Consider the following 21608-nt stretch of genomic DNA (forward strand, 5'->3'; position numbering starts at 1 on the left):
AGAAAACAATTGCATCAATGTAGTACTTGTAACGTAGAGCATGTTGTGTACCATGTATCACACTATGTAACAATGTAGTACTTGTAACGTAGAGCATGTTGTATACCATATATCACACTATGTAACAATGTAGTACTTGTAACGTAGAGCATGTTGTGTACCATGTATCACACTATGTAACAATGTAGTACTTGTAACGTAGAGCATGTTGTGTACCATGTATCACACTATGTAACAATGTAGTACTTGTAACGTAGAGCATGTTGTGTACCATGTATCACACTATGTAACAATGTAGTACTTGTAACGTAGAGCATGTTGTGTACCATGTATCACACTATGTAACAATGTAGCACTTGTAACGTAGAGCATGTTGTGTACCATATATCACACTATGTAACAATGTAGTGCTTGTAACGTGGAGCATGTTATGTACCATGTATCACACTATGTAACAATGTAGTGCTTGTAATGTGGAGCATGTTGTTGTACCATGTATCACACTATGTAACAATGTAGTGCTTGTAACGTAGAGCATGTTGTGTACCATGTATCACACTATGTAACAATGTAGTACTTGTAACGTAGAGCATGTTGTGTACCATGTATCACACTATGTAACAATGTAGTGCTTGTAACGTAGAGCATGTTGTGTACCATGTATCACACTATGTAACAATGTGGTGCTTGTAACGTAGAGCATGTTGTGTACCATGTATCACACTATCTAACAATGTAGTACTTGTAACGTAGAGCATGTTGTGTACCATGTATCACACTATGTAACAATGTAGCACTTGTAACGTAAAGCATGTTGTGTACCATGTATCACACTATGTAACAATGTAGTACTTGTAACGTAGAGCATGTTGTGTACCATGTATCACATTATGTAACAATGTAGTGCTTGTAACGTAGAGCATGTTGTGTACCATGTATCACACTATGTAACAAAGTTTTTACTTTTTCTTGTTCCTAGGCAGAAAGTGTTATTTCCCAATTGCTTATGCCTAAAGTAAATGGAAAAAAAACCTATTTTTCTCTTCAAACTTTGTTTTTGTGACCTGGGTAATGAAATTTTCAAATTTATCCATTTTCCAGGACATTCCAGGTAAATTCAGTGCTGAGTAGCTGATAGAGAATTTTCAAGAACTTTCTAGAATGTTGTAGAACTTACAAGAATTTTCAAGAATGAAAGTGTGCAAGTCATAAGTCAGAGGAAGCGTCACCGACATTTTTCAAGCTTCTTCACTCGTCAAGATGGGCTCTACTTCTGCCACAATGTATCCCGTCTGTGCGAGGCAATTGGAATTGCCTGCAACCCGAACTAGTGGCGCCTCTTCATTGATAGCTCATCCAGAAGCCTCAAAGCTATGCTTCTCCATAACTAGAATAAGTATCTGTCTCTCTCCCTGGCTCATTCGGTGCACCTCAAAGAGGAATACAACAGCGTCAAGACCTTGGTAGAAGCCTTGAAGTATGATGACTATGGCTGGGAGGTTATCAGAGACTTCCAATGGTGGCATTACTGATGGGTATCTAAGGAGGCTTTACCAATTTTCCCTGTTATCTTTGTCTATAGGACAGCAGGGACACCGCAGCGCACTACAACAGGAAGCACTGGCCACAACGGACCGAGTTCTCTGTGGGGAGGCACAATGTCAAGTGTGAGCCACTAGTGGATCTCTAGAAGGTGTTCTTCCCACCATTGCACACAAAATTGGGTCTTATGAAACAGTTTGTCACAGATCTCGATAAGGAGTCTGCAGCCTTCAAGTATCTTCGAGACTTCTTCCCTAAGCTGTCTGGGGCAAAGGTCAAAGCTGGTGTCTTCGTTGGACCACAAATAAAAAAAGATCTTGGAGTTCACAGAATTCCCCAAGAAGCTCAGTAGGAAGGAAAAAAAAGGCTTGGGGCAGCTTTGTCGCAGTTATTTGGGGTTTCTTGGGCAATCACAAGACCGAAAATTATATGGAACTGGTTGAGGCTCTGGTGAAGAACTACGGCAAAGTAGGCTGCAGGATGTCCCTAAAAGTCCATATCCTTGACGCTCATCTTGATAAATTCAAGGAGATAATGGGAACATACTCAGAGGAACAAGGCAAGCGCTTCCACCAAGATATCCTGGACTTTGAACGCCGTTACCAAGGAACGTATAACGAAAACATGATGTGAGATTATATTTGGGTGCTGATACGTGAAAGTGATTTACATTACAGTCGCAAATCTCGAAAAACTACTCACTTCTAGACATTTCTGAATAACATTAGTATAAATACATGTAAATCCTGATTCATATGTTGTTTTATTCAGACCTTATGCAAATGAAAATGTGTAAATTTGCCCGTTTTTACATAGAAAATAGGTTAATTTCTAAATTTCATTATCCAGGTCACAAAGCAAAGTTTGAAGGGAATAATGGCCATTTTCTGTATTTTTACAATACAAGCAATTAAGAAATAACACACACTATCCAGGAACAAAACTTGTGTTACATTGTGTTATTAGCGATAAAATAAACAACATTTCTAAAACACAACATTCCAGTAAACCCTAAATTCATTCAAAATCAGTTACAAAACTAAAGTCTATCCTATGTAAAAACTATACTGGCAAACTTAACACAAACATTATTTATAAAATGCAACAACTGCCACGACTTATATATCGGAGAAACATGCGGAAAAATGGAAACCATATTCAAAGAACACACACGCACACAAAAAAAACAACAACACCTTCACACGTTTTCAGCACTACAAATCAAGTAAAGACAACATAACCGCAGAAAACACTCAGATACTAAGTAAGGAAACAAATATAAACAAACGCAAAATTAAAGAAGCATTACTTATACAACACCTCAAACTAAAATTAAATCAATATAAAGGAACATCTTTATACCTATTTTAATTAATAACACGCAACGCCCTCTACATTATCCTACTCGTTCATATTCTTTCCCTCAATACTTGTGCCTAGCAACGGTCAGTTGCTAACTCTCTTTACTAACCTGAAAATTACACAAGGTAATTGAACGTCGTTCTGTACTTTATTTTAATTACAGTTTTACTACCCATACCAGCCGTCTTTGGAATACATTTTTACTTTAAGTGGGTTTCTCGTCATCATCAATTGGTATGCTTGTTTTGTTTTAGTAACTGATAATAACACTTGGAAAAACATTTTATAACTCGGTAATTTGAACGATATACTTTTGTGCACTGGTTATCTCGTATATCCATGTATTTTCAAATCAACCATTTATTTTTTTTTTAACTTCCTGTTGAGTTGGCTACATTAAATTCTGAAACCGACGATGTTAATAAAAGTTGTATAGATTGTAGCAGGTGTTCGAAGAGCAACCGAATCAATCCAGCTGGACTCAGCTCCCAAATACACAGCGCAGTTTAAATTCGCACCACAATAACGCAGATATAAAGAAGTTTGACAGAATATCATCGTAACTATACACCAATACGTAGGAGTTAGAATATTAAATATATCACAATAAACTGAATTATCGCGTGAATGTGCCAAGCTACACATCAAGTGTTACCACATAATTAAATGACTTTGCTTGTTATTTGTTTTTACCAATCTATTTCCATATGTTTAATATACAAACGTTTAATGTGATACACTGTTGCCAAAGGATAATTAAACTATGAGCTAAAAAACATCGTATTCTGGGGTATCAATTTATATTTATATTTCATACAATAAGGTTGTTTGTTTGAGTGCTGCCGGGCACAAGGCTATACAACCAGACTGAGACCATCGCACATATTGAAGCCCAAGTGTTAGTACCATAAGCCCTAAAGCTACCGGAGATTACTGACATGATAAGGAAAAAAAATTCCCTCGCATCAAGTTATTACGTTTAAAGAGCTATATAATATTAATCCATGTTATGCTTATCTTAGATGTTTCTTATCAATATTATTCAAGTAGCCTCCCAGTAACACAGTGATGTGTCTCTGGCTTTACACCGCTGGAAGGCGAGTTTTAATATCCGTGTTGGGTAGAGCACAGATAACCTATGGGGTAGTTTTGTGCTTAAATTCAAACAAACAAATTGTTCCCGTGTTTTTCATTCTTTTGTTCTCGTGTTTTTCTTGGATGTTTGTTTATGAATATTATTCATGTATTACTTATTGTAATGCCCGACACGGTCAGGTGGTTAAGGCACTCGACTTGTAATCCGAGGGTCGCGGGTTCAAATCCCTGTTGCATCAAACATGCTCGCCCTTTCAGCCGTGGGGGTGTTATAATGTGAAATTTAATCCTACTTTTCGTTGGTAAAAGAGTAGCCCAAGAATTGGCGACAAGTGGTGATGGCTAGTTGCCTTCTCTCTAGTCTTACGCTGCTAAATTAGGGACGGTTAGCGCAGATAGCCCTCGTGTAGCTTTGCGCGAAATTCAAAACAAACCAAACCAATTTATTGTAATGTATGACCCACTCCGGTAACTTCGTTTAATAAGCTGCAAATATTAAAACTAAAAGCAAGATCCTGGTTAGAATGGTTTATATGTTTGTTTATGACGAAGCTACTAATGACATCCACGATCGTTGTTAAGTTTGAACTATTGACTAGAAGGGGAAGGCAACCAGCCGGCAGTACTCATCGCCAACTCTGGGACTACTGTTCACTGTCACATTGTAACGCCCCCCACATCTGGAACGTTTGTTTGTTTGTTTTGGAATTTTGCACAAAGCTACTCAAGGGCTATCTGTGCTAGCCGTCCCTAATTTAGCAGTGTAAGACTAGAGGGAAGGCAGCTAGTCATCAGCACCTACCGCCAACTCTTGGGCTACTCTTTTACCAACGAAAGTGGGATTGACCGTCACTTATAACGCCCCACGGCTGGGAGGGCGAGCATGTTTGGCGCGACTCGGGCGCGAACCCGCGACCCTCGGATTACGAAGCGCACGCCTTAACGCGCTAGGTCATGCCAGGTCCATCTGGAAGGAGAAATACGTTTAGTTCCCCTTAAAAGCACTGACCCATCCCTCGAAACTCTGTAATGTTTTAGTGTTATCTCAAGTTCCTCGAGTTTTCTCTAACGTATGTGGGAAAAAAAATCACACGCTGAAGACAAAAGATCTTTAGATATAAACAGAAATCCAACCTGTAGCAAGAGCGAACGATTTGCTTGAATACGCATTTTATCACTTAGAGAAAAAACAACAAAAAAACATTAAACGTCCCGTATCATTTATTCAGAACATGTTGGTGTTTTTTTCTATTTGACCAGTTGTATAATTAATTTTGATTTCATGAATATTTTGCTTCATTGTGATAGTAATTTCCGAATAAATCTAACAAGTATTTCAATAAATTGGCCTGTATGTGAAATGCCTTATTATAAACTCTTCAAATGTAACTATAAGTACTAGCATTGAACACTAAATGATTAACTAAAATCGAATGTCACCTAGCCTTTCATTATTGCTTTTCTTGTTTGTCCAACTAAATCGCCTTATTCGCGCGCTGACGTTATTTGTCTGTGCGAATCATTATATTCAAGTGTAGTACAAACTCTAGCGGAATACTACAAATATACGTCTATTTACACGTCGTTTTGTACATACAAGCGGGAAACACAGATTAAACTAACACTGGCCACAAATGTGCAGGCTTTTAATAGGATCAGGCGGGATAGCGCCCCCCTAGTTCACGTGATATATATATATGTATACACACTGTTCAGGAGCTTATGCTTTAATAAATAATTCATAAAACATAGCTTTCTATGCATAAGAATAAGTCCCTCATTTTCATACAGGGTAAAATCGTATATTATGAGTACATTGGTTACGCCTACAAAAAATTTTTTTTAATATCATATAACCCAAGAAGTGTGTAAATTCGCTGCTTTCACTTAACAACCAGATTACCTTGAGTCATTAAATCAAGCAGCATATACGTAAGTGTAAACCTACTGCACTCTAGATTATGTGAATTAAAACGTTTACCCTGAGGAACACTTTCTGTTCAGTGGCTTTGTAGTGAAACCAAGGCGTTCACTGTCAAAATTTCTATGTCTGGTTAAAGTTCCAATGAACTTATTTTCATCATTCAAACACGAGATTTTTTTTATTGAACTGATTTAGAATTCTCTCAGTTTTTTGTTCGTTTTCTCACGGGATTTGCCGCGAAATTTCTACAGGAATATTAAACACTTCGCTGTTTGAAAAACAAACAAACGGTGTAATAAAAGTGATATGAAGGTTGACAGTTAGAGGAACTCCTGAGTCTTATTTGTATATTTACATCTTATGCATTCCTTGTAATAAATCTATTAAAAGGCATAATTTAAAACTTTCGAACTTCCCCCTCCATCTTTCCTTAGCATGGCATTCTGCAGAAGTTTCGAAACACATGGAAATTTCATGTTTTTATCACTGAGGTGTGTGTCAGTCATCAAACAGCCAGTTTCCAATACCGCCGCAGTGATCTATTTCCATAAATGGATAAGTGTACTTGTTGTCTATGCCTGTTTCTCAGAGCTCGTTCGTTTCAATAAATCAGATGCTGTCTCATTATTCATTGTTAGGTCATAAATATAAACGGGCGGGAAATGAACGCGTCGGTACGAGGTCCAAGTAGCTGTGGGAACCACGTGCTTCCTCGAGTGGTTGAAGTTACACGAAAATGCTTCGCAAACGAAGAGAAATATATGTTATTGCTTCACGTGTTTCGAAATGTTAGGATAAGAGACACGATTTGTCGCACCGTATTGGAAGCTTAATTAAAATCAACAGATGAGATTGAATTATACTTCACTCAACTTACCATTCGTAAATTACCTGTTTGTTGAATAAAAACGTAAATAATCTGAGCGTTTCAAAATTTAGTTTTTTTAGTACACATTTTACGTAAGGGTGAGTGTTCCGCTCGTATCCTTCCGTTTATTTGACCCTATACGCTTTATAACACCAATCCTTTAAACGCCTTCTGGCGGTGGACTGTGGTGAATTAATTAGGAAACCTAAGTATCTTAATATCAGGTTCGTTTCTAGTTTTATCTACATTAAGTTCTGAGCTGTGGAAGAGTTTTCTTGTAAAAAATACCTTTAAATTTGGTGTTTCCGGAGTGTAACAGAGTTTGTTCATGTGCACGATGAGTCACCTCACCCCCAGTGGCACAGCGGGAATTTCTGTGGACTTACAACGCGAAAAACCGGGTTTCTAAACCTGGGGGTAAGCGAGCGACAGATGGCTCATTATGTAGCTTTGTGTTTAATTACAAAATAAGCACAACAGCACACGATTACTAATGTTATTTACTGATTTACAAAAAACGTCATTACACTTGTAGATTCATACGTGTTATATATATATAACCACTGAATAAAATAGGACACATCAGATATCAAAGAGCAAATAAACCTTTGACAGTTTCATCCGTATTAACATACACGCTTTATAAGAATATTTTATATCTTAAAAACGAGTTTTTTTTCATCTTGCTTGTTCTTACTTGTAGTAATTAGTTTCAATAATGCTTGAAAATGGTAATTTTTGTTGTCCAGCCCAAGATGTACAAAACATGTAATACCAACGGTATTACCAGAGTTATCGAAGTAATAAAGCAAAACAATAATGGTGTATATAATCCTGTTTGTTTGTTTTTTCACAGAACAGAACATCTTGGTAAAGCAAAATTATAGGTTAAGTTTTTGATTCTTTGGGTAATATAGAAAGCGCTTTCTATATGCCTGCTGTATAACTGCGAGCTGAATGTTACTGACAATTCACATGTTCTGATATTATTTTCAACGACTATTTCAGTTTTCCGTTATTTTCCGTTGACGAGAAATGTCACCCACGAACATGGTTTTAGGTACGAACCAGCAGACATTGTCCTGTTTCTATGGTAACAGGGGGAAATAGAATTTGTAGAAATGAATAGTTCAAGTAATTTGTTCAGATACAATTGATGTTGAAACGTCTGACGGATAAACACAAAAATATTACTTGTTCTCCTCTTGTTTTTGAATTATAGCTAGAATTGGCTTATGTGCTTGGTTGCGTAGGTAGCATCTCTTGGTGACAGTCAAAACTCCAAAATCCTTTGTGCTGCAGGATATTACTTAAGAGAATGAATCCTGGGATTGGTTGGAGTAGACACAATGTTATTTCCTGCAGCAAACACATTGTATCGTATCCAACTAACTGGAGCTTTATTTTTGATAAACTGAAATATACTACGTTTTAACAATTACGTAGGATACAAATGTTTTAGGCCCCGTCATGGCCAGGTGGGTTAAGGCGTACGACCCGTAATCTGAAGATCAAGGATTCGAAACTTCGTCACACCAAACATACTCGCCCTTCCAATCGTGGGAACGTTATAATATTACGATCAATCCCAGTATTCGTTGGTAAAAGATAGCCTAAGAGTTGGCGGTGGGTGGTGATGATTAGCTGCCTTCCCTCTACTCTTACACTGCTAAATTAGGGATGGTTAGCGCAGACAGCCCTCGTGTAGCTTTGCGCGACATTCAATCCAAACCTTTCACATCTAGGACAGCCCCAAGGAGGAAGAGGTCTTGTGTGCCTAACCCTCATGGGTATACAAATATATAAACACAAACACTTTAGAGAGAAAGACAGCCCTAAATTACGTTTTACTGAAATTAATGTTTGTTTGTTTTGAATTAAGCACAAAGCTACACAATGGGCTATCTGTGTTCTGTCCACCACGGGTATCGAAACCCGGTTTTTAGTATGTAAGTCCGCAGACATGCCGCTGGGGGGCTGGAATTAATGCAGAACCTTTACATATTTGGAAATGAAGACGAAACTATTAAACACCTTGATATACATTTCATAAAATATTATGTATATTATTAATCAGCGAAACCTATTCTCTCAATGTTTTGCAGTGGTGTTAAGTGTGCCTCTTGGCTCAATCTGAGAGAATGATTGGTATTTTATTTCGTAGGAGGGTGTTATAATTTAAAACATTTCTTCATATTGGGTGTAATAAGAAAAGGGCAAAATATCTGAGCTTTCCTATTTCGAAGCATCTCGAACAATCTAGCACATTAGTCAATTATGACAAAAAAGTCCCTCATTTTCTGAGGGCGTATGTCGCTAAAAATCGAGGTTTTGACACTTGCAGTGAGAAAAAAAAATTGTGTAGCTTTGTGCTTAACAGGAAACAAATGAGACAAAAAATTGACTTTGGCGTATACAGAGTTACACCACAATAATGTGTTGAAAATGAAAACTGTTCGAACAAAGCATATTTTGCGAGTTTTTCTCAACCCGAATAGGTACTGCTAACATAAGTGTAAGAACACAGTTGTACGATTCTACAGTTATATTTTAAAGTACAGCTGACGAAGACAGTTTCATATTTTCATGTATATTTTTCATACAGTTAAACTAACCTCGAAAGTTTTAATCATACCTTTCGTCGTTTTTGTATAAAGTAAATTTTTTTTCTTTTGTTTCGTTTACCGAATTTTTGTCGTTTCGACAAGTAAACGTGGAGGACTGGAAATAGAACTCATACAAACTTGTAAAGTGTTGGCGTTTTCCTTCTTTAATTTATAGAAAAATATGCTATTCACGAAAAAGAATTTTTAAAAATATATTTGCAGGTGGTTCTATAATGACCATTAAGGGACGAGTTTCGTTTAGAGCTAAGAAGTTTAATGTAGAACTAAATAAACTAGAATGATAATATAGTTTCATATATATATTATGTATTCTTAAAACGCTATGTGTCATAAAAATTCATGTAAGATGATCCCAAAAAGTGTTCTATAATTCTTAAATGTATATGAATAACTATATCATCTGAATTTGGAAAAGTCCATCATAAAGAACAGGAATCATAATTGCTATCGCGTGCATGGAAACATTGGTTTTCTTCAAACCTGCAGTCTATTCCACTTGGAGGACTTGGTCTCCCTAAACTGGTCGGGTGGAAAGTATGCCTGTGATATACATCACATTAAATATATTCACATTCAAGAGGTCTCTGGCATTAGCTACAGGGTTTGGTAATGTTTCCCAGTAGCATTTTTATACAGAAAGATTTATCGACCCTGCCTGTCAAGAAAGTAGTCGTTTCGTTACGTGGTTCGCCTTTGGAAGGTAACTCGTATCTCTGGTTGAATAAAACAAACCCTCTGGTGAACTGTTTCCCTGGGGTGATACCCTTGATGTTACATATCTAGTTTGGCTTGTTTCGAATTTTGCGGAAAGCTACACTAGGGCTATCTGCCCTACTACATCTCTGAGGAGTGACTTTTATTTGCTGTAATCATTAAAAAATAGCCTGTGGAGTGTTGGGGAGCATGGTAAATGTCAGATGAATCCCAGGGGTTAATAAGAAAAACAAAACAAAAGAGTTATCATGCGAGAAACTATAGTTGTCCTAATATCACCTTACGAACTAGCATATGTTATCGTATTTTTTTAAAAAAAGTATGCTTTTCTTATTGTAATTCCATCAAAGGTAATTAACGCGAAATATATGCCAAGGTTGATATGTAAGCTTCACTTACTGATCGTTGCCTAGGAATTATGGCATGACTATGACACACTATATCACAAGCGACTTAAGATATTATAATTATGCAAATTTCAGCCCTTATTATGCTTCTCTCCCATAACAAAAGTGTTCCCTCTTCAAAACACTCTGGTATTAAGGTATGTATCCGTAAATATTCTTAGAAATTAGAATGTGTCGTTTTTTTACTAGTCCTGTTTCTTTCTGTATATTCATTAGTTAGCTTTGTGACACGTAGAGGATAAAACATAAGTACAATAACGCGAGCGCTTTTGAAGGGTGAACCTTTCTTCTCCATGGAAATATTGGGAATTTGATCCTGAATAAAAAGATCCAGGTTTCGCAAGCGCTCGGGTTATAGGGTTCATTTCTCTCAAGAGTTCTTGAATCGGCGTGTTTTTCTAACATTACGTAAGTATAATAAAGTGCATAATAAACATCCTAAAGGTCACCACAAATAAAAAATATTACTAAATCAATCGTTTTTCTAAATATTTCTTTAAAGCAGCAACACATAATGAGCTACCTAAGCCTTGTCCACAGTAGAAATCAAACCCCGGACTTTAACATTGTAAGTACATAACCTTATTACTGATCCACCAGCAGTGTGCTATCCAGAAGCGCGTGAAGCAGAGGGATTTATGGGAGGGACAGTCAGACTTTTAAAATAATCACATATTATCTATATGTTTCGTGAAGGAACCTAAATACAAAAATAAAAACTTTTAAAAGTTGTTAACTTTTCCTCAAGTTAATATTTGCTGAATATCATATATGTAGTTATTACCTGCCAGGTAATGAACGCAAAAACACCAATAAGACGTGTAAATGAATAAGTCTTTCAGCAACAAAAATAAATACATCTATTTTTTTCTTGTTATAACCGTTTTTCTAAGTTCTGTTTTTAATCAAATCGACATTGCGTTACTTTGAGTAATTACCCATTTTGTAATGGATCATTATTTCTTAATGGATTATTCTGCGAACACGATTATAAGGTTGCAAACAAATGGATTTTTCTTGTTTAAACCCACACGCATTTATCAGTTTAGAGCATTTAAACTTTGTTTATTGGCTTCGTCCTATGAGTGAATCGATTATATTAGTAGTGGACTTTTAAATACCAAATATACGGGTCCTCCTTTTTTGTTTAAAGTTAAACTGTTAAACAATATACATATATATTTTATATTTTTTTTTGTTTGTTTGTTTTGGAATTTCGCACAAAGCTACTCGAGGGCTATCTGTGCTAGCCGTCCCTAATTTAGCAGTGTAAGACTAGAGGGAAGGCAGATCACCACCCACCGCCAACTCTTGGGCTACTCTTTTACCAACGAATAGTGGGATTGAACGTCACATTATACGCCCCCACGGCTGGGAGGGCGAGCATGTTTAGCGCGACGCGGGTGCGAACCCGCGACCCTCCGATTACGAGTCGCACGCCTTACGCGCTTGGCCATGCCAGGTATATATATATATTTTTCTACGTTATCCATAACGTTATAAAAAGTAAGAAACATGGTGTGTATTATATGATCATGGTACTAAGAAACATGGTATGTATTGTATGATCATGGTAGTAAGAAACATGGTGTGTATTGTATGATCATGGTAGTAAGAAACATGGTGTGTATTGTATGATCATGGTACTAAGAAACATGGTATGTATTGTATGATCATGGTACTAAGAAACATGGTATGTATTGTATGATCATGGTAGTAAGAAACATGGTGTGTATTGTATGATCATGGTACTAAGAAACATGGTGTGTATTGTATGATCATGGTAGTAAGAAACATGGTGTGTATTGTATGATCATGTTAGTAAGAAACGTGGTGTGTATTGTATGATCATGGTAGTAAGAAACATGGTGTGTATTGTATGATCATGTTAGTAAGAAACATGGTGTGTCTTATATGATCATGTTAGTAAGAAACATGGTGTGTATTGTATGATCATGGTAGTAAGAAACGTGGTGTGTATTGTATGATCATGTTAGTAAGAAACGTGGTGTGTCTTATATGATCATGGTAGTAAGAAACATGGTGTGTATTGTATGATCATGGTAGTAAGAAACATGGTGTGTATTGTATGATCATGGTAGTAAGAAACGTGGTGTGTATTGTATGATCATGGTAGTAAGAAACATGGAGTGTATTGTATGATCATGGTAATAAGAAACATGGAGTGTATTGTATGATCATGGTAATAAGAAACATGGTGTGTATTGTATGATCATGGTAGTAAGAAACATGGTGTGTATTGTATGATCATGGTAGTAAGAAACATGGTGTGTATTGTATGATCATGGTAGTAAGAAACGTGGTGTGTATTGTATGATCATGGTAGTAAGAAACGTGGTGTGTATTGTATGATCATGGTAGTAAGAAACGTGGTGTGTATTGTATGATCATGGTAGTAAGAAACATGGTGTGTATTGTATGATCATGGTAGTAAGAAACTTGGTGTGTATTGTATGATCATGGTAGTAAGAAACATGGTGTGTATTGTATTATCATGGTAGTAAGAAACATGGTGTGTATTGTATGATCATGTTAGTAAGAAACGTGGTGTGTATTGTATGATCATGGTAGTAAGAAACATGGTGTGTATTGTATGATCATGTTAGTAAGAAACATGGTGTGTCTTATATGATCATGGTAGTAAGAAACATGGTGTGTATTGTATGATCATGGTAGTAAGAAACGTGGTGTGTATTGTATGATCAAGTTAGTAAGAAACATGGTGTGTCTTATATGATCATGGTAGTAAGAAACATGGTGTGTATTGTATGATCATGGTAGTAAGAAACATGGTGTGTATTGTATGATCATGGTAGTAAGAAACGTGGTGTGTATTGTATGATCATGGTAGTAAGAAACATGGAGTGTATTGTATGATCATGGTAGTAAGAAACATGGTGTGTATTGTATGATCATGGTAGTAAGAAACATGGTGTGTATTGTATGATCATGGTAGTAAGAAACGTGGTGTGTATTGTATGATCATGGTAGTAAGAAACGTGGTGTGTATTGTATGATCATGGTAGTAAGAAACGTGGTGTGTATTGTATGATCATGGTAGTAAGAAACATGGTGTGTATTGTATGATCATGGTAGTAAGAAACTTGGTGTGTATTGTATGATCATGGTAGTAAGAAACATGGTGTGTATTGTATTATCATGGTAGTAAGAAACTTGGTGTGTATTGTATGATCATGGTAGTAACAAACGTGGTGTGTATTGTATGATCATGGTAGTAAGAAACATGGTGTGTATTGTATGATCATGGTAGTAACAATTATTTAATATATTATAAACGTCTTGTATTGTTCGCTTGTTTTGAATTTCGCGCAAAGCTACACTAGGGCTATAAAGCTCCCACAGGTGAAAGGGTGAGCATATTTGGTGTGACGGGGATTCGAACCTGTGATCCTCAGATTACGAGTGGAACGCTTTAACACATCTGGCCATGCAGGGTCAAACGTTTTGTAACAGTTTGTTCTGTTTGTTTTTTTTTAATTTCGCACAAAGCTACTCGAGTTCTATTTGTGCTTGCCGTCCCTAATTTAGCAGTGCAAGATTAGAGGGAAAGCAGCTAGTCATCACCACCCACCGCCAACTCTTGGGCTACTCTTTTACCAACGAATAGTTCGATTAACCGTAACATCACAACGCCCCCACGGCTGAAAGGGTGAGCATGTTTGGCGCGACGGGGATGCGAACCCGTGACCCTCATATTACGAGTCGCACGCCTAAACACGCTTGGCCATGCCGGGCCGTTTTGTTACAGACCGTAAAATTCTTCATGTACTATGCGAGAGAATGACTTTTATTCAGATCTTTGATATACAAAAAAAACAGCCATAAATATCATTTTTCATGGAGATCTACATCTGTGTTTTTAACTAATCGTGTTATCTGGACTCTTCGTTTTCTTTTTTAAGTGGGCCTGGCATGGCCAGGTGGTTAAGGCACTCGACTCGTAATCCGAGGGCCGCGAGTTCGGATCCCCGTCACACCAAAGATGTTCGCCTTTTCACCCGTGGAAGCTTTATAATGTGACGGTCAATCCCACTATTCGTTGGTGAAAGAGTAGCCTGAGAGTTGGCAGTGGGTGGTGATGACTAGGTGCCTTCCCTCTAGTCTTACACTGCTAAATTAGGGAAAGCTAGCGCAGATAGCCCTTGAGTAGGTTTGTGCGAAATTCAAAACAAACAACGAAACAAACTCTTCTGAGTGTGATTTAAGAAAGATGAAACACCTACAAATTCAAGCCAACAATTCATAAAATGTATGAAATCCAACCTTCAGTTACTAAGGGTGTATCAACGTGTCATACGCGAATAAAGCTTCTAGATAAAAAAGTGTGGGAAGTAGACAGTATCTCCTTGGTAAACGTTTCGTTCCTTATGTCTTAACAGTACCTCGCTGGTACAGTGGAAAGTATCTCCACGTTTCGTTCCTTATGTCTTAATAGTACCTCGCTGGTACAGTGGAAAGTATCTCCACGTTTCGTTCCTTATGTCTTAACAGTACCTCGCTGGTACAGTGGAAAGTATCTCCAAGTTTCGTTCCTTATGTCTTAACAGTACCTCGCTGGTACAGTGGAAAGTATCTCCAAGTTTCGTTCCTTATGTCTTAACAGTACCTCGCTGGTACAGTGGAAAGTATCTCCACGTTTCGTTCCTTATGTCTTAACAGTACCTCGCTGGTACAGTGGAAAGTCTTCAGATTTACAATGCTGAAATAAAGGTGGGTTTAGCAGATGGCGTGATGTGGCTTTGATATAAGAAAAACACACACACATCTCTTAAAAACTGGATTCAATTTTCTTTCCTAAGAAACATCCATGATGGTTGAAAAAAAAAACAAAAACAACAAAGATGTTCCTAAACAATTGAACATTAATAAAAACAATTTGTGTAGCTCCTTATGGCGTGTATTTGCATGCACATAGGTGTGTGAGGGGTATGTGTTTAATTCTGAATTTTAATTACTGATAATAGAATAGTAGAGAACTACGCAGGAAACCTGTCAGAAACATAAAACTCGTTTTCATGAGAAAGAACAGAATGGATCGATTCACATATAAACACCGAGTCCGCTTCAGAAGGTTTAACGCTTTGTGTATAATTCTACTTAAAAGATTTCTCTGTTGCAGTTTAAATAACCAGGCAAAGACTTCTTGGTGCCGCTAAAGCGTGAAAAATATTGTAGATGACAGTAACTCAGTTCACACGATACGCGTGACGTCACGTATAAGAATTATCTTGCAGCGATATTCGAAAGAATGTCACTTTTTATCTCGGTTTAGAAAACAGTATAGCGGAAGATTCTTCTCACAATACTAGAGACCAGTGTAGCTTATCCGAGGTGGAGGAAATACGGTTCAGCCCTTTTCCCTCCTGGATCCACGTGACAACCTCGTTGTCATTTTCTTTGAGTGACCAAAGCGCAGCATCGTTGAGAAGTATTTGTTGGTGATGTCCGGAATGTCACAAAGACATGTTTGGACGCTCGTGCTCTACTAAGTGTCTTTTCTCAGATTCGTAGAAAATATCTGGTCGTCAATGATAGCAGCATATGGTTCAGTTGTGTGTGTTGTTTTTTTTAAATTGCTGTTGGGACATCTACGTCACCCATATGCAGAATGAGCAACACTACTTTGCGTAAAAATGAGATATTGACTTGATCTGGTCATGTATCAATTTGTAACCAAAATGGTGATTTAAACTTCCATCAAGTATGTTTTAATGTAATCTACACCTAGAAAAGTAATGAAACATAAAATAAATAGTTGAGTTTACTGTAGTCAATGAATGAATAAGTAACACTCGTTAATTCTATGTAGAAACATGTAATAAACACGAAAGAACTCAACTTTTAATGAGTTATACCTAAAACATTTTCAGAAACTTACATTATAAGTTGAGTCCAAATACAATAGCTTTTAAGGTTCTATCTCAGAACGGCTGGTATGGGAACTCACCCTTTTATTGATAAGGAGAGAACAACGTTTCGACTTTCCTAGGTCATTTTCAGGTTAAGGAAGGTCGAAACGTTCTCTCATTATCAATAAAAGGGTGATCTATACTCTGTGATACATTTTTATTTCAAGTGAGTTTCTCGTCATCAAGAGTGTTTAAGTTTGTTTGTTTGTTTTTTTGAAATTCAAGCAAAGCTACACAAGTGATATCTGCGCTAGCCATCCCTAATTTAGCAGTGTAAGACTAGAGGGAAGGCAGCTAGTCACCACCACCTACCTCCTACAGTTCTTGGGCTACTCTTTTATCAACGAATAGTGGGATTGATCGTCACATTATAACGCTTCCACGGCTGTAAGGGCGAGCATGTTTAGTGTGACGGGGATTCAAACCCGCGACCCTCGGATTACGAGTCGAGTGCCTCTAAAGTTTGAGGTTACTCTAAATACCACTACACAACACTAAATGTTTGAAAATGAATAATCTTAAATATTACTGTTTCTGAAGAAAATTTGTGAGATAAAAAAGAAACTCCTTTTTTCATCAATAGATTAATATTACCTTTAACCACTGAGATGTCGAAAGCAATAAAAAAGTTTTATTAGATTATCCGTAAATAGGCAAACAAGATGATAAACGATTAGAGTTTTATTGAGTTGAGAGAAAGGTTAGAGATTTTTCGTTTTCTGTAACACTTGATGGATTTCATAAAGCTTGCATGTTATTACTAAACGTTTGGACAGTATGACGTAATAAATTCAGAACAATATCTCCTGTACGTTATTAACATATCTCTAACATTGCATATACCAATGGTTAAATAAAGAAGGATTAATTATGCTGAAACAATGGCGTATTACCATTGATGTGTTGTACGACTCCACGGATGACATTTTTTTAGTACCTCTATATTTTCTTCAAGGTTTATTCCCAGTCATTCAATAGTAAAATATTACCCTGAGTAGACTTAAAATTGGAGCCTCAATGTCTCTAGATTAGATGCTCTATGTTGCCTTTAAGGTTCATTCCTCACCATTCAATAGTGACATGCCATCACAGGTAGACTTAAACCTGGATGATTTATGTTGCTTTTAAGGTTCGTTATTGACTATTTAATGGTGAAAAAGTATCTTGAGTAGACTCAAGAATGAAAATCCAGTGTCTCCTTCAAAGCTTCAAGGTTCAGTTCTAGCCATTCAACAGTGACATGCCATCCCAGTTAAACCTGGATGCTTTATGTTGCTTTAAAGGTTCGTTATTGACTATTCAATGGTGAAAAGTTATCTCGTGTAGCCTCAGGAATAAAAGCCTAACGTCTTTTTCAAGGTTCAGTTCTAGCCATTAAGTAGTCTTAAATCAAGATTTTCCAAAGATTAAGGATCAAACAGCACAGCGTTTCGTCGGAGTACATCTTCAACAATCTCGATCGAAGCAGGAAAACACACATAAAAGAATTGAAAGAACAAACAGACATCCGAAACCAAACTACTTTCACCCAAACTAATTTAGTGAATGCGCTAAGTTAGTTTCGGCAAAAAAATGACCAGTTTTTCTCTGCAAAGTGAAGACTATTATTATGAAAGAGAACCTTCTGACCCAAGAAGGCATTATGATGAAATTAGACTTATTCCTGATGTTACTGTCAAAAAACGAACAAACAAGGACTTGTGGGTAACAAATGAACAAACAAGGACTTGTGGGTAACAAACGAACAAACAAGAACTTGTGGGTAACAAATGAACAAACAAGGACTTGTGGGTAACAAACAGACAAACAAAGACTTGTGGGTAACAAACGAACAAACAAGGACTTGTGGGTAACAAACGCTCAGATTTTAAAAAAAGTTTACAATCTTTCAGTCTCAGCTCCATATCATGATCGGTCATCTTTCATGTGAAAACTAAGAGATTGAAATGGCAGAAACACACCAGTAAATAGCAATGGGATTTTGTGGCGTTGGTTGCTCAGCTATGATATTGGAAGTTTTTTGTTTGTTTACTTATTGAATTTTGCGCAAAGCTATTTGAATCGGCTATCTGCGCTAGTCACTCCTAATACAACAATAATAGGCTAAAAGAAAGACAGCTAGTCAACACTACCTACCGCCAACTCTTGAGCTACTCTTACCAACGAATGGTGTGATTGACCGTCACGTTATAAATCATCAATAGCTGAAAGGTTGAAGATGTTTGGTGAACCAATGGAACTTAAAACAATGCTCACATAAACTGTGATTAACTACGTGTACTCACTAGAAATCGCAGGATTCTTTCTTGTGTTAGTAATAGTTACATATATATATTTGTTTTCAAGACTCTCACTGCCAATGTTGGGCTACAGACAAGAAATGGTTTACTTTTCTTCTTAGCCGTCATATTTCCGGGAGTTTAGATTTTCTTTGTTTGTTTTTGAATTTCACGCAAAGCTACACGAGAGGTATCTGCGCTAGCCGTCCCTAATTTAGCAATGTAAGATTAGAGAGAAGACAGATAGTCATCACCACCCACCGCCAACTCTTGCGCTACTATTTTACCAACGAGTAGTAGGACTGACCGTCACAGTATAATGTCCCCACGGCTGAAAGAGCGAGCATGTTTGGTGTGACGGGGATTCGAACCCGTGACCTTCAGATTACGAGTCGAGTACCTTAACCTCCTGGCCAGGCCAGGCCCAGAGAGTTTCGATTTTAGTTTAACTCATTATTAGGCTTAACACAAAACTAGGAAACGTTTTTATACAGTCAGGATGCACTTGAAAGCGCTGTTATGGTTTAATTGTATAATTGTATGTATTCCCTTAAATATCACACCTCAGTGGTACAGCGGTATGTCTGCAGACTTACAACGCTAAAATCATGGTTTTGATACCAGTGATGAGCAGAACACAGATAGCCCTTTGTGTAGCTTTGTGCTGGATTATAAGTTGCAAACAAACAAAATCTTTAAATATAATAGAGTTTCTGTGACCACCAGTAATTTTGTATTCTGTTATTATTGGAGGTAATTGAAATTTGCAATACATGTTATTTTTTCTGTTACTAAAGCTAGTGTTACGAATTAAGTTTTTGAGTTTATTCCATAACGTTATTTTATGACGAGATAAAGAGGAGCGTTACATAGAATTGATTTGATATTAATGCTAAATATGAAATAGTAAGTTTTCATGTTATTATGTTAAACATAACGTTAGTGCATATGAATTGGATCTTGCTGTTAAAACTTGAATGGTATATTTATACTGCAGTATATTATAGTTTACGTGGGGTGAAAATAGTGACGTACTATTAAGTTATGACGAAAATGTCACAGTGTAGCCTTAGATTTTGAACAAAATAATTACGTTCTCCGCTGTGACAGCGGTAAGTCTATCGATTTACAAGGTGAGCATCCGAAGTTCGATTCTCCGCGTTTGACAGAGTAAATAATCTAACGTGATTTTGCTCTAAAACCAACCAACTAACAAAATAATTAGTATTGAATATGCAAGATTTTCCTGTCATATTTCTTGTTTTTTTATGAACAGATTACTTTAAAATACAACTACAACAGCAGTTTATTTGATATTAAAATTAACTTTATTTACGGTACTGTAAAGTTTATCTAATTTATTTGGCTTGAATTTTGCATTTTTGTTTCGAATACAATATTTTAATACTTCTAAGAAATTCAAACTCTACGAATACCTTTTTACATTAATTTCTCTTTGATGATGTTTGCGTGACCGAACATACCCCAGAAAACGAGACACTGCAATCCAATTAATTATTAATTATCAGCTAATACCACCCTTTCCTGAGGCCTTAAGTTGTTACTGCCTTGATAATTAGAAGCAAAAAAAACGTTAAAGCAGTTGTGCTCTGCTTAACATCTAATAACCATTTAATATGACAGAGAAGAATACCTTAGAATCTCACGATTTAGGTGTGTACCAATATAAATATTATATTTACCAAGAATCCGTGTTAGAGGAGTGTTTTCTATCCATTATAGGTTTTGTCTGAATACATCTCCTGCAATATTTTTTGGTCTGCTGAATACAGAGAGAGAAACAGTTTCCATATTATCTGTCATAATTTAGCGTCTTAAAAGAATTCACAAGCATAGCAGTTATGAAAACAATAACCTAGCTTCTGTATACATAACAATGTAGCCCAAAAGTTCTACGTTCTACACTGATATTAAAGTATAACTCTGTTTTTCGGTTTTAGAATGTTCGTGATCTATTTTGTTGACACTGAAAGTAAAATGGACCAGATTTAGCATACATATAAAAGATCAAAGGGTTGTTACACACGCAACGAAAAATGAATAAATTTATTTAGGTCAACCGCTGGGTTAGCGGCAGGTTTATGAACTTACAAATATGAAATGTGGAGATCGACTCCTCACGATGGACAAGAACGGAGGTTTGTCCATTGTGTGTAATTACGCTGAAACATCAAAAAACAAACAAACATCTGTCAAAAACATGAAGAAATCGGACAACCACTTCGTACATCTAACAATTTGATTTTCGAGTTAGATTTTTTAAAATTGATATTGATATAATAAGAAACGAAGGGTATTATACATAAAGTACGTGATTCATATATCTTTAATATAAAAAGTCTGAAGTTAGCAGTTGTAACACAGAAAATCTAGTAGCTGAAATATCAAAACTATATTACAAAACTAAACGTAACGTTTGTAAACGTTTCGCTTTGTATTTCTGTGATCTATAGCGGCGTTAGCTCATGTCAAGCGGATTTCGTCATACGCGTATTATCTTTTATTGGTCGTTTTCAGTACACTTTATATTAATTCATACTGAAACATTTGTTTATTTACACAAATTTGCTTTGAAAATAACATACTTCTAGTTTTATAAGTTATTTTGAAATGTAACGACTGTCGAACTTTATTAAGAGTACTAAAATACGTCAAACGTCGTAACAACAACCAAATACTGTCTTTCGGACATGAGATTGTTTTTTCTTGCTACCCGGAAGATAACGTATTCCTAATATATAGTGTTCTTGTTCTTCAATATATAGTGTTCTTGTTCTTTAATATATAGTGTTCTTGTTCTTCAATATATAGTGTTCTT

This window comes from Tachypleus tridentatus, chromosome 12 (assembly GCF_004210375.1).
Source record: "Tachypleus tridentatus isolate NWPU-2018 chromosome 12, ASM421037v1, whole genome shotgun sequence".
Lineage (NCBI taxonomy): Eukaryota > Metazoa > Arthropoda > Merostomata > Xiphosura > Limulidae > Tachypleus > Tachypleus tridentatus.